At 39.3% G+C, this 12,664-nt stretch overlaps 1 pseudogene across 1 annotated transcript; it reads left to right on the top strand.

The window, feature by feature from the left end:
• Window positions 1-9,348: 9,348 nt before the first annotated feature.
• LOC114257255 (glucan endo-1,3-beta-glucosidase, basic isoform-like) lies at window positions 9,349-11,738 on the top strand (annotated as a pseudogene). Its single transcript, XR_014342411.1, has 2 exons — window positions 9,349-9,477; window positions 10,651-11,738. The product of XR_014342411.1 is annotated as a glucan endo-1,3-beta-glucosidase, basic isoform-like (transcript).
• Window positions 11,739-12,664: the final 926 nt, after the last annotated feature.

Below are 12,664 nucleotides of genomic sequence, written 5' to 3'. Positions count from 1 at the left end.
TTGTTTGGATGGTGCCGCAGCAGTCCGCAAACAGTCCTCATTGGTGGTGGTCGAACTCTTGGACACAGAGATGACGAAGACGTTTACAACAAATATATGGACATAGTCACCTTGGAAGCGTTGGCGACTGGACTTTGGGGTGAAATCGAAACCATTGTATGGACCGAGACGTTATGAAAGCGTTGGGGGCTGGACTTCAGAATGAAGTTGCCTACGTATCCCAAACATGGGAATCAAGCCTTACGTAGTTCCGGTTAAGGTACACTCGGGTATTTTAACCTTCACTTCCTCAGGCTCTAACTTTTGCCAAGGTGCCCGATGCGGGTTTTCGACCTTGCGAGCTTTGTTCTTCTTTTCTTTTCAATTTTTTTCATTTCTTTTTCTCTTCTTTTTTTGCATTTTTTTTCTTTTTTGCTTTTCTTTTCTTTTTTTTTTATATTTTGCTTGCTTTTTTTGTATTTTTCTCTTGCTCTAACTTTTGCCTGGGTCGCCCTTCCGGGTTTTCGGCCCAGCGAGCCTCTCAAAGGGTAAAAGTGTAACAAGTCCATGCCAAATGGTTATTGGAGTTGAAGCCTCTCTGTATTCTAGGAGAACGGCTGTTGTAATGATTTGCAGAAGAATCCGTCATGGCTGCTCCACAAGCTTCTTCTGGTAAGATCCAATCTTTTTGATTCGGCTTTGGCGCCTCTTGCTCAAGGGCTGCTTCAAAACTGGTCATACGGGCCTCCTTCGACAGTTGACTGTTGAATGTTCTGGATGAGTTCGTGGTTCAAAACAAACAGGTCGAATCTTGAGGCTGAGAGCGATCCTTAGGCTGCGCGATCTCAAGAGCGGTTCCACACAGGTCTTCACAGGGCCGCGTAAAACATTTGTTTTTGAAAGTTTTTAAGAAAGCGACGAATCGCTCGTGCTGAAGATAGTGTGGAACCAATCTGGATCAAGCCAGGGTCCTTCTCAGTACTCACGCCGGCAAGCATGATTTCATTCATTAGGGGCTTAGCATGCCTCTCATTTTCTCAATTTGATCAAAGTTTTGCAAAACCCGAGGAATTCATTCCTCTTCGTTTTTATCACCACAGTGTTCAAAAGGTTTTTTTGAAAAACTTAGGTTAATGCAATGAGTTTGGCGCGCAGGAGAGCAGGCGAGATGTACTGTCAGCCCATTCAAGTCCTCTGGCATAATTAACTTACACTGAAAGCAAGCATGAAAATGAGATAACCACAGCTGTTTCATTCAGATTTGTTGGTATAACTGGCCCTTTGGCAGAAACAGACTCAAAACAAAAACGGGTAATTACAAGACAAAACGGTGTTCGAGGCAACAACCCTAGAATCACCTGGTATTCTATACAAAGAGGACTGACTCGCTACAACAAGACAAACCCTTAAGCAAAAAAGACTGACTCAAGACAAAGAGACAGACTCAAAACAAAAGACTGACTCGATACCCAAGCCAGAATTTACAAAACTAGCGTTCACAGATGCTCAAAAATGCGTGCCAGACGCCACATCCAAAATATACCGAATGCCGCCCGCAGGTGGTTCACTTTCTGATTACATACTTGCAGTATCTGTGTCCTCAAAATCCAATAACTGGGTGGTAACGGACTTGGCTGAGGTGGGCGGGAGGATAACCTCGTTGTCGATCAAATCTTGCACCTCATGACGGAGGCGGAAACAATTGTCGGTAGCATGGCCTGTCTGCTGGTGGTACGCGCAGTATTGAGCAGCATCATGCGTAGCAGGGAGATTCTTCGGGAGAGGCCGAGGCTCCAAGGGTTTAAGGTGTCCCCTCTCGGCAAGGATCTGAAGTGCCTTAGATAGGGGCATGTAGAGAGCATGAAAGGTCCTGCGCCCTCGGGGCAGGTACTTTGGAGTCTGAGCGTTCTTACTAGCTGCACAAGCAAAAGGGTCGGCAGGCGCTGCCTTGGCTTTCTGATCTTTCCCAGGTGCAGGGGCGGGAATAGGAGAAACTGTTCTGGCATGACGGGGCCTATCCCAATTTTCCGACTGGCTTGAACTACCCTCAGGTGGAGTGAGGAAAGCATCCTCCACAGTTTTCGCCACAACTGCGGATATCTGTTGCTTGTTCATCCCCCCGACTTTCAAAGCCTCGACTGCCCACTACAATTGTTCAATGGGATCGGCATCTGCCTTCATTTTGTCTTTTCCTCTGGCCTCAGCTTGATCGAGGGTTTGGGTTGATGTTGATATGTCATTACCATAGCTGGAGGCCATCTCTGGTTGGCTGAGTTCAATCACAATTCGCCCCAACAGCGGGGGCTCCTGAGGTACAAAACTCCCGGCATATGGTGTGGCCGGAGGCGAAGCTGACATTCCGTAGGTGAGATCCGCCACAGACCTCTGGAGATCACCTATCATCCCCATTAGTTCGAATGTAGTAGGCTTGCGAGCCTGGTATAGCTGGGGGGCCCAGACCGGGTGAGCGATAGGCGACCTCGGTGGATGTGACATATCAATGTTGGTCTCACTTTGCAGAGTGATCCCTTGATCTAATGCAGCTGTCATAACCACGATCTCTTCTGAATTCTGCGTCGTCATGAGTCCTGCCTCAGCAAGGGGGAACACTAGCTATTCTGTACCAACTGTCTGAACTGAAAGGAACAACAAGCAGCATTTTAGCCCAAATGGATCAAACACGGGTGTAGCGGAACAACTGTACTCTACTGCTGATCACTGTTTCCCAAAAATCACTGTCCCCAAAACTGAATCCTGATACCCGCAGATAACTGATTCTCAGTAACACTGATACTGGTGCCCTCGGGCCTGTTACTCAAACTTGCAAACTGATATGTATGTTCCTGTAGAGATACACTCTAAAAGCACATAGCAAGTAAAGAGAGCCAAAACACCCCTATGTTGGGGTAGGGTTTCCCTGTCCTATTTTGTCAGGAGCTAGGGTTTCACTACGCACGCAGCGGTTTCAAACAACTTAGCATCGGGTAAGCAACCTGTCCTAATTTGGAATGGTCACTATGGATCCGAATATGCACTAGGTCGAATGGTCGAAAAGGGTGCCCCGGTAAAAGCGGGGTTTGTGTTCCCATACTGTCAGAGCCCATAACCGGTCAGCCTTATGGTCATGCCTTAATAAGACAAGCCTCCGGCAAACCGTTCAGGAATGGCAGATGGCAAACACTGTGTTCCTAGGCGCACCAATGCACATGCAATGCAAAGAGACACATAAATGAAATCAAAACAGGATATCACGAGTTCGAGTCAAGCTCTCTAAAAATCCCCAGCGGAGTCGCCAGAAACTGTAGATGCGCCCGCGTGGGGGGCCCCGCTACTACAGTTCGGACTCGATTTGTGTCACGGTTCTAAGTCTGAACCAAAGAGTCCAAATCCGGCAAATCGTTTTGAGAAACAGATTTTTGAAAAGAAGTGCCAAACATGGACTGCTTTGCCAAATACAAAGTCGCCATCTAAATATTTTAAAATCGGGGAATTTAGGAAACCCTGACTCGGTGCCAAAGGTCACGTGTCCGTCATCACCAAAGTTGCCTTGGCTCGGGAGCTTGGGTACGATTGGAGAAGGTCAGCTATGAGCACCCCCTCTCGCCCGGTCCGAAGACCGGCCTCTACTAATCGTGATATCCGATTTTGAAAATGCTATGTGTTCTTATCCCGATTATTAGCCTAGAATTACTACGTTATGCGCACAGCAAACAAGTATAGACTAGATTTCCTAATTTGGAAATAAGCATTGCATATCCGTTTGTCTTAAAAAAAATACTTTGGAATTTGCTACTCGCAAGTAGGCTAAAATACGGATTTCAACGAGTTTTTCCAACTCAGACGATCCAACCTTCACCCACAGGCATTCAAACAGTTTATCACATAAACATCTAGCCACATGGTAAGCATGCTGTCATGGTAGCATTCACACGCATGAGATATGCTAAAGCATAAATGCTTACCGAGTACTCCGAGCCAAAACAATAAACTAGTTAGCCAGCATGCATGGTCCTGGTTTATGTCAAATTGACTAATGCAACACATACAGGATGCAATTAGAGTAGGCTCGGCTACCCTAAACATGGTATGTGAAATGCAATCAGTTGATGCATGTATTCAATTTGAAATTGAAATACAAATGCAGTTAGCATGATGTACCGAGCCCGGTGCATGCAAGACAAATGTATGGATGCACACATGCATAACATAAGGTTTGCTAATTTAAATATGCCCTAGTGTACCATCATAAGCAGGTAAATAAAAGGGAAGAAAGAAGTGGGGATTGGAAGACATGCACACACTCACCCACACTTATTACAAATTTACCCTCGCTCGGAGGGACCGAAAGAATAGTACAGATAATTAACCTACAAGCTAATTAATTATTACAAATCACCTAATTAATTGACAAATTAACTAAGCTAGGAAAGAAAAACAGGTAAGCCTCCTCGGGAAAAGAGCCCAATGCGATGCATGCTCGGTCCTGCTCGGAAGTACACTGCCATACATGAGCTGCCTCTGTTTTCCCTGCTATACTCTTCTGGAGACTGTCAAAGTCTCAGGATTGCTTCCCTGGACACTGGGAGACACCACCGGCTGAGTAGAATATCCACCGGCAGTGGTATATGGTCACCGGCTGTGAATTCATCCATCGGCCATCAACGGGTTGCCGGTCGGCACTGAACACTGCCGGTCGGCAGAGAATGCCTGCAGAACCTGCAATCGACAGCAACAGAGGACAAGGCAGAGTATGGCAGTGCAATTCAAACAATGTATGCACCAATTATGTCCCTTATCATGTTGGTGACTCAAAGGGATACGCTCCTTGGTTCTCGGACCATCAATCGCGCATTTCCATGCGTGATGGCCCAAGAGACCAAGTGTGCACATTTTGATGTCAAATGCAATGCAAACCAACAAACCAATGGGACTCAACCTCTATCACAAGCACTTCAAGAGGCCAAGGATGCATGCAAATGGGATACAATCCTAGGCATGTGAGCTAAGGATGCAACATGGCAATGCAATGCATTCATGCAATTATGCAAGCAAATATGTGAGGCAAACATGCAAGCAAGCAAAGGGTGGACCTAAGCATGGTTTAGGCAACCCTCACTAAGCCTAAAAACAGTGGCCAAAGTGCCCAAAATGAAGGACTAATGGCATGCAAGCATGCATGTATACAAGGACCAACACTCAAGCACAAAAGGGCGACTCTCAAGCACATTTGAAAGAGGCATATCATGGACTAATGGCATGCGAGGTAAGCATTGAAAATCATGTTACAAAAGGTGCCAAACCAAGCAAACAAGATAGGCTAAACATTAGCATGCAAATGGCCCAAGTACTTGAAGCAAGTCGAGGGGACTTAAACCATGGATAAGTCAACCAAGCCTCACAAAGCTAAGAGGACTTAAAATAGATCTAAGGCAGGCCTAAACAACACCCAAGGGACACCTAGATGGCATCTAAGTGGCTCAAATTCAAAAGCATGTACAATGGCCAAAACACGGAGCATGCAAGACAAGCTTTCAAAGCTTCAAAGAGGCATCCAAGGCAAGCATACAAGCATGTTAAAGGGACTGAAATAACATGGCAAATGGTCCCAACCCACTAAATTGAGGCAAGGATGCATGCTATACATTCACATACTTAAGGTCAACAAACCAAAAATGCAAAAGGGCTATACTAAGCATGCCAAGATTGACCCAAACAACTTAGGACAGACCTCAAACATGATAAAATAAGCACAAAAGCTTCACAAAGCTAGGCCTAAAACATGCTAGAACAAAGGCTCACAACTTAAGGCATGTTAAGGCCTAAACATGGCATTACAAGGTAGGTATGCTAAGTATGCATGGTGTACCAAAACCAACAAAAAACAGAGGCATATTATGATATAATAAGCACAAAAAACAGCCAAGGCATGGTCAACATGAAGCTTAGCTAGGTGCTCCCTCAAGAGGCCAAAAATGGTCCATTTCAAGGACAACAAGGAGAGGGGGTGGCCCTCTCCTTCTTGGGACCTCAAGGAACCATCCTCACCTCTGAAATCCCTCAAGATTTCAGTGGTGAGGAGGCCCAAACACCAAGGTCTCGGATCTTACACAAAATAGCACAAAATGGAGCCTTACAAGGCTTAGGAGGGGTCAAACAACCTCAAACCACAAAACACTCTAAACAAACTATTTAGAGAGCCTAAAAACAGAACTTTTTTGTATTATACACTAAGCTCAAAAACAGTTCTAAGATAGACAAAAATAGTATGCAAAAATGGGGAATAAAGGGACAACTTCTTACCCTTGAAGACCCTCTTCACCAATGAAGCTCCAGCAGCTTCTTTGAGCTCAAAACAGCCCAAGAACCTCAAGAACAACCTCTGGTCCTTCAAGAAACCGAGGAAAGGTGTAACACTATGTGTTTGTGTGCAATAGTAAGACACAAACACACTGATACACACAAAGGCCAAATGAGAGAGAGGTACAGAGATAGAATATGTATGGAACCCTAAACCTAAAACCAGACCTCTCACACAACTTTTCTCTCTAAAATGTCTAACCTAGAGCCAAGAGGGGAGGGCTCCTCTTATAGAGGAGCCAATCTTGTAAAGCTTACAAGGTAAGCTAACAAGAAGTCCATCCCTCCATACACGTGTATGGAGGGGAACAAAATGCCATACAGCTGTATTAAAATATCTGGAAAAGCAGATGAACAGTAGTCGGCTGTTCAAAATTGAGTGCCGACCGGCAACAAAGAATGCCGACCGGCAATATACATTGCCGATGGCATCAAAACACCAGTCGGTGGCCTCTGGCCATGGCCGGTGATGTGTGGGGATGCCTCACAAGGCATTTTCTGCCCCTCCAAGGCAAAACACAAGTGTTTGGTGCAAAACCAGACATTAAACAGTCGAGTTCGGAGATCCTGAGACAAAGTGCGTAGCCGAGACCTCCGGGAACTCCAAACGAAAACAAACATGGACGATCACCAGGTGTTCAAACGGTGACGTCCAAGTCTTGAGGACGGTCAAAAATGGGGTGTCTACATTAAGCTTTTATTTTTTCTATTTTTTTAATTTGTTAACCATTGCAAGTTGCTTTTTGTTTATTTTTTTTGAAATTTGACCGTTGGTAGAGAGGGGCTAAATGGGCCGGGCCACCCACAGTGCCCAAAATTTTTTGGGTCGAGCCAGGCAGAGCTCACGGGCCGGGCTTCAAAATGATGGTCTAGGCCCAGGGTCTCAAGCTAGGGTCGGGCCCGAGCCCAAACGGGTCGGGGCCACTTCGGGCTATGGCCGGGTTTCGGGCCACCCATGAGCCGCAGGCCATTTTTACACTCCTACACTCAACTAGATAAATTCACTATGCATACACATTTAACTATATATCAATATATATAGTGCTGGAGTTATGATTTTGATTGAGTGAGATAAATTATTAGATTTAGTCGGTTTGGAACATAAAGTTTAATTTGGTAAAACAAAATCAATCATCAATATTTCAAAATTATCTCAATAGCACTACAAATTTCTCCAATAAAATCATCTTAATATTCCAAAATGTAGAACTCTTAAATGATATGAAATGAAAAGAAAGATATCAATTAAATACACATAATAAAAAAGATATATTTTCTTAATTTGTTAGAAGAATGAAAAAAAAAATATAAAGGATATATATATATATAATTTTAGAAGAAAAAATTGATAAGATTTTAAAAAAAAAAAAAAAAAAAAAATTAACTTCTTAGAAGTCGAGAAGAGACTGTTGCTATTTTTTTTCCCTTAATAGCTTCACCCTTATCTATAGAGGCGGCTACTAGACTCGGCTTATGAAGTCATTGCTTTCTTTAGAACTTTACTAGTCTATTTGTTAAAAATAAGCTAACTTGTTTATTTGACATATATCTATTGGCTTTTTTTGAGTAGCTTTTCAAAGTGATTGAAGGTAATATTTTGCAAAGAACTGAGTTTGCCACATGACTTGTTCATTTAGTAAAATGAGTTTTTTTTAGTAAATAAATTAACTTTTTAGCTTATGCCAAATGAAGTTGAAAAAAAAAAAAAAAAATTGGCTTTGTTTGGTAGAGTTCTAGAATCCTAATTCCACTCATTGGCTTGAGTGTAGTGTTTGATTAGCGTTTTTAAAAATTGATTTCACACTCATTTTTCAAAACACGTCTACCCGGTCATCCCCCTGAACATCCGGCCGGTTGACCGGAATAGTTTTTTTTTTTTTTTTCGCATCAGTTATTTTTATATTTTAAATAAAAAATATTTTTGGATTTTTTTTTAAATTTTTTATGAGCTTTGAATAGAATTTTGGATTGTGTGTTTGGTTATGAGTTGTAAGTTTTTGAATCAAATATCATATGTCACATCATTCATTTCAAACTTAATTCAAAATTCTTTTCAAAACTCATAACCAAACAAATTTTTCACACTCAAATCATAATTCAAAAATTCACAAACTCAAAATGTAACTTTATTATCAAATCATAATTCTAAAACTCTATCAAATGATACCTTTGACTTTTTTAAATTTTGGTACAACTCCATAAGAGGACATTAAATGATATTGCAATTGGTGTATTTTTGTGGAATTTTCTTTCTAGATTAAATTTCCATGGAATTGAATAACTTGGAAAGGGACGGACCCAAGTGTAGACGGCAAGGGCCATGGCCCCCAGCCTTGGCTCAATTGCTTTGTGTATACTGCTACTTCTTTATATCCATTTCTATATGTGTATGTGTATTGGCCCCCCCAGTTGATAAATGTTATGTTTAATCTTCACTCCCACTTTCTTATTTTTTATTTTGCTTTTAACTCGAATAATTTCGTAGGCACTCTCTGTAAAAAATTATTTGCATTGTATTTGATTAATAAATTTAAATAGAAATTTTAAAAGAAAATGATAAAAAATAGGTGAAATATGAACAAAATATATAATTACATTTCCCTTTTAGCAACATATTTTGTTGCATTGCGAAAAATATAATTTCTTGTAGTGAATAATATTATATTATATGACAAATAAATTGTGATAAAATCTTTTTCTCTTTTTTTTTTCTTTTTTTTTGATTTTGTAATTTTTTTTTTTTGATTTCTTGTGTAGTGCTTACTGCTTAAGTGAGTGGTTTTTCAAAATAAAAAATGCAATTTGGTCAGTTAAAAAAAAATATTAATTTAAAAAACAAATAAACCTTCTTAAATGAATATTTTTATTTTAGATTTTGGCCCCTGAAAGATAGAATCTTGATTCCGTCCCTGCTTGGAAGTAGTGTGGTGGGGACTTTCATTAATTGAGACCTCAAGATTAAAGCCGTTTCATCTCTATAAAATGAACCAAGTTCATAGTTTTTGTAACACATTTGCATATTGTCTTAGCTTTGTTTCTTTATCTTCTCCATGTATCAGTTACATTTTTCTGGTAAAATGTCTTCCATGATTGCTACAATGCTTCTCCTTGGGGTATTAATGGCTACCCTACACCTAACAGGTCTCACTCTCCATACCCGTCTCTATCTCTCTTTCTTTAACAAATTGTTCTCATGTAGCGCAATGTAGGATGAAAAATTTTATATTAAGGTAGTGGAGAGTATAAGGTTGTTTAAGAAGTTTGATTTTAGCACACTTTTTTTGTTTTTTTTTGGTTATGTTACCTCTCTATTTTTTTTTTTGTATATCTTTTCGTAAAAAATTAAAATGTACACTAATTTATATCATTGCAAACAACCTCATATAATTAAATGAATGAAAAATAGCTGAATAGTATCATGATTACACTAAATATTTGTTTCTATTGTAGGATTTCTAAATAAAAAATAAAAGAATTGAGGGGCATACAAGGAAAAGCCAATAACAATAATGATCATTAGATAATGTCGATTTTTTAAAAAAAAAATTATTTACCTTATTTGATTTCAAAAATTTTAGAAAATTAATTTTTTTTTTTGTTTTTCACCAAAAATTTTAATATTTTCAGATTTTTATTTTTATTTTTTAGATGCACTTAACCTAAATACACGTAAAAAGTATAATATTTATGAAAAAAAAATCTTTAAAAAGGTCATCAAATATCAAAAAAATATATATAAAAATTCAATACATTTTCTTGTTTATTGAATTTTTAGCATATTTTTTCACAAATATTTTACTTTTTAAGTATATCTAAGTAATATGCATTTAGAAATTAAAAAAAATTATTTAAAATATTTAAAAAATAACTAAAAACAAAAAAATATGAAAAATGAATAACTTAATTTTCAAAAAATCAACCAAAACTAAGGAGATTATTATTATTTTTTTGGTATAGGGGAGGATTTAGTTTGAGAGAGGGGGAGTCTTGCATCACATCAACCCTTTTAAAGAGATGGGAAAATTCTGCTCACTGTTTGATTATTTTGCTAATACAAGAATTATATAAAAATTGTTTTCAATATGGGGCTTGTGAAACTAGTTATGTGTCACCCAACAGTCATACCCAAAAAAATTAATATGTCATAATCATTTCATTTGTCTATTAGTAATATGAAAATTCTCAAGAAAATTGGTTTATTTCTTTACATTGGTAACCATACTATGATTTTTCAAAGATTCAGAACACAATTATAGTACAAAACAAACCTAATGTATGAATCTTACCATTTTGTTAATCAATATAATGTTGCAGGTGCCCAAACAGGGGTTTGCTATGGAATGCTCGGCGGCGGATTACAATCTCAACAAGATGTTGTAGCTCTTTACAACCAAAACGGCATCCAAAGAATGCGACTCTATGACCCAAACCAAGCTGCTCTCCAAGCCCTCAGAGGCTCCAACATTGAGCTCATGCTCGGTGTTCCAAACACTGATCTCCAGAGACTAGCTTCTAACCAAACCGAAGCAAATATATGGGTCCAAAACAATGTCAAAAACTATGGCAATGTCAAATTCAGGTACATCGCGGTTGGAAATGAAGTCGATCCATCAAATCCCAACACCGCGCCATTTCTTCTCCCCGCCATGCGAAAGGTGCGCACCGCTCTTATTGCAGAAGGCCGTGACGAAATCAAAGTTTCCACTGCCATCCTCCCTTTAACTTTTTTCCTCCATCAGAAGGCTCTTTTAAGCCTGAACTTGGACCGTTTCTTGACCCAATCATTGGTTTCTTGGCAAACAATGGTGCACCATTGCTCCTTAACTTGTACCCGTATTTCAGTTATGCAAACAACACCATAGACATTAGTCTTGATTACGCTCTATTCACAGCTCCCTCGGTTGTGGTGACAGATGGCTCACTTGGGTACAGAAATCTGTTTGATGCTATGTTGGATGCAGTTTACTCGGCGCTTGAGAAGTCAGGTGGTGGCTCTTTGGAGATTGTTGTGTCTGAGAGTGGATGGCCTACAGCTGGTGGAACTGCTACATCAATTGATAATGCAAGGACCTACAATAACAATTTGATTCAGCATGTGAAAGGAGGGACCCCCAAAAAGCCAGGAAGGCCTATAGAAACATACATTTCTGCTATGTTTGATGAGGATCAAAAGAACCCGGAACTTGAGAAACATTGGGGACTCTTTCTACCAAACAAACAGCCTAAATACCCAATCAACTTCAATTAAGAACACCAAGTGAAGTTTATGAAGGAAATAAGGGCACTAAACGTCAATATTTATCACTATCTTAAAAAAGGGTTTCTTGTAATTCCTTCCACTAGCAAAACATTATGTTTGTATCAAGAAGAATGCCCATATGAAGGCCAACAATTTAAATAAACCATTTTACATAAAATCATAATTCTTTACAGACTGTTTAGATCATCAGACAAATGGAGTTATTGTTCTTTCTCTTTAGTAAATGAAGTAGTGAAATTTCACTTTGTGGGGGATCTTGTGAATTTTCTCTAATGCTGTGTTTGGATAAGAGATTTGGGAATGGATTTGAAAAACGAAAGGGAAAATGTGTGTAAAAAACTAAATTAAATGTAAGTATATTTTATTCATAATTCACTTATCTTTTTCTTTTCCTTTCCAAATCCCTTCTCAATAATATTTATCACCAGATTAATTTTTGTAATTTTTTTTTTCACCTTCTAGATGAGTTCGCATGACAAATATTACGTATACAAATAAAACCCAACACATCTAAAAATAAGGGAACCCACAATATCATATGATAGTCGCATAGAAGTTGAAGTTATGGTGAAATATTCGTGTCAATATATAGCCACCCTCCTAAAATTATATTCACAACACAACTAGCACAACCACTAAATGCATAGAATAAAATATTACCATGAGCACCAATATTTTTTTCTTAAAATAGCAACTTATTGATTTTTATTTTTATTTTTTTTGGACAAAAACAACTTATTCATTACGGTAAACAAAAAAGGATGTATTCTGCATAAATGAACCAGAGACAGTTGAGCATGTGTTTATTTTGTGTCCCATGGTATGGAAGGTATGGACTGGCTTGGTGCAGTGGTGGGGTATTCTTTGGGTAGTGCCTAGATCAGTTGAATGCTTGTTGCAATGGTGGTATGGCAGTTACTTTAACAAAACAGAGAGGAAAATTTGGAAAGCTATCCCTCTTGTTACTCTTTGGTCCATATGGAAGTACAGAAATGATTGCTTGTTCAATGGTGTCCAACCAAAGATGGGAGAGTTACTGGAATCAATCATCACCAAACTAGCTATTTG

Source organism: Camellia sinensis, chromosome 10, assembly GCF_055761805.1.
Source record: "Camellia sinensis isolate YWXY chromosome 10, ASM5576180v1, whole genome shotgun sequence".
NCBI lineage: Eukaryota > Viridiplantae > Streptophyta > Magnoliopsida > Ericales > Theaceae > Camellia > Camellia sinensis.
This window is presented reverse-complemented; position numbering and strand designations above follow the sequence as displayed.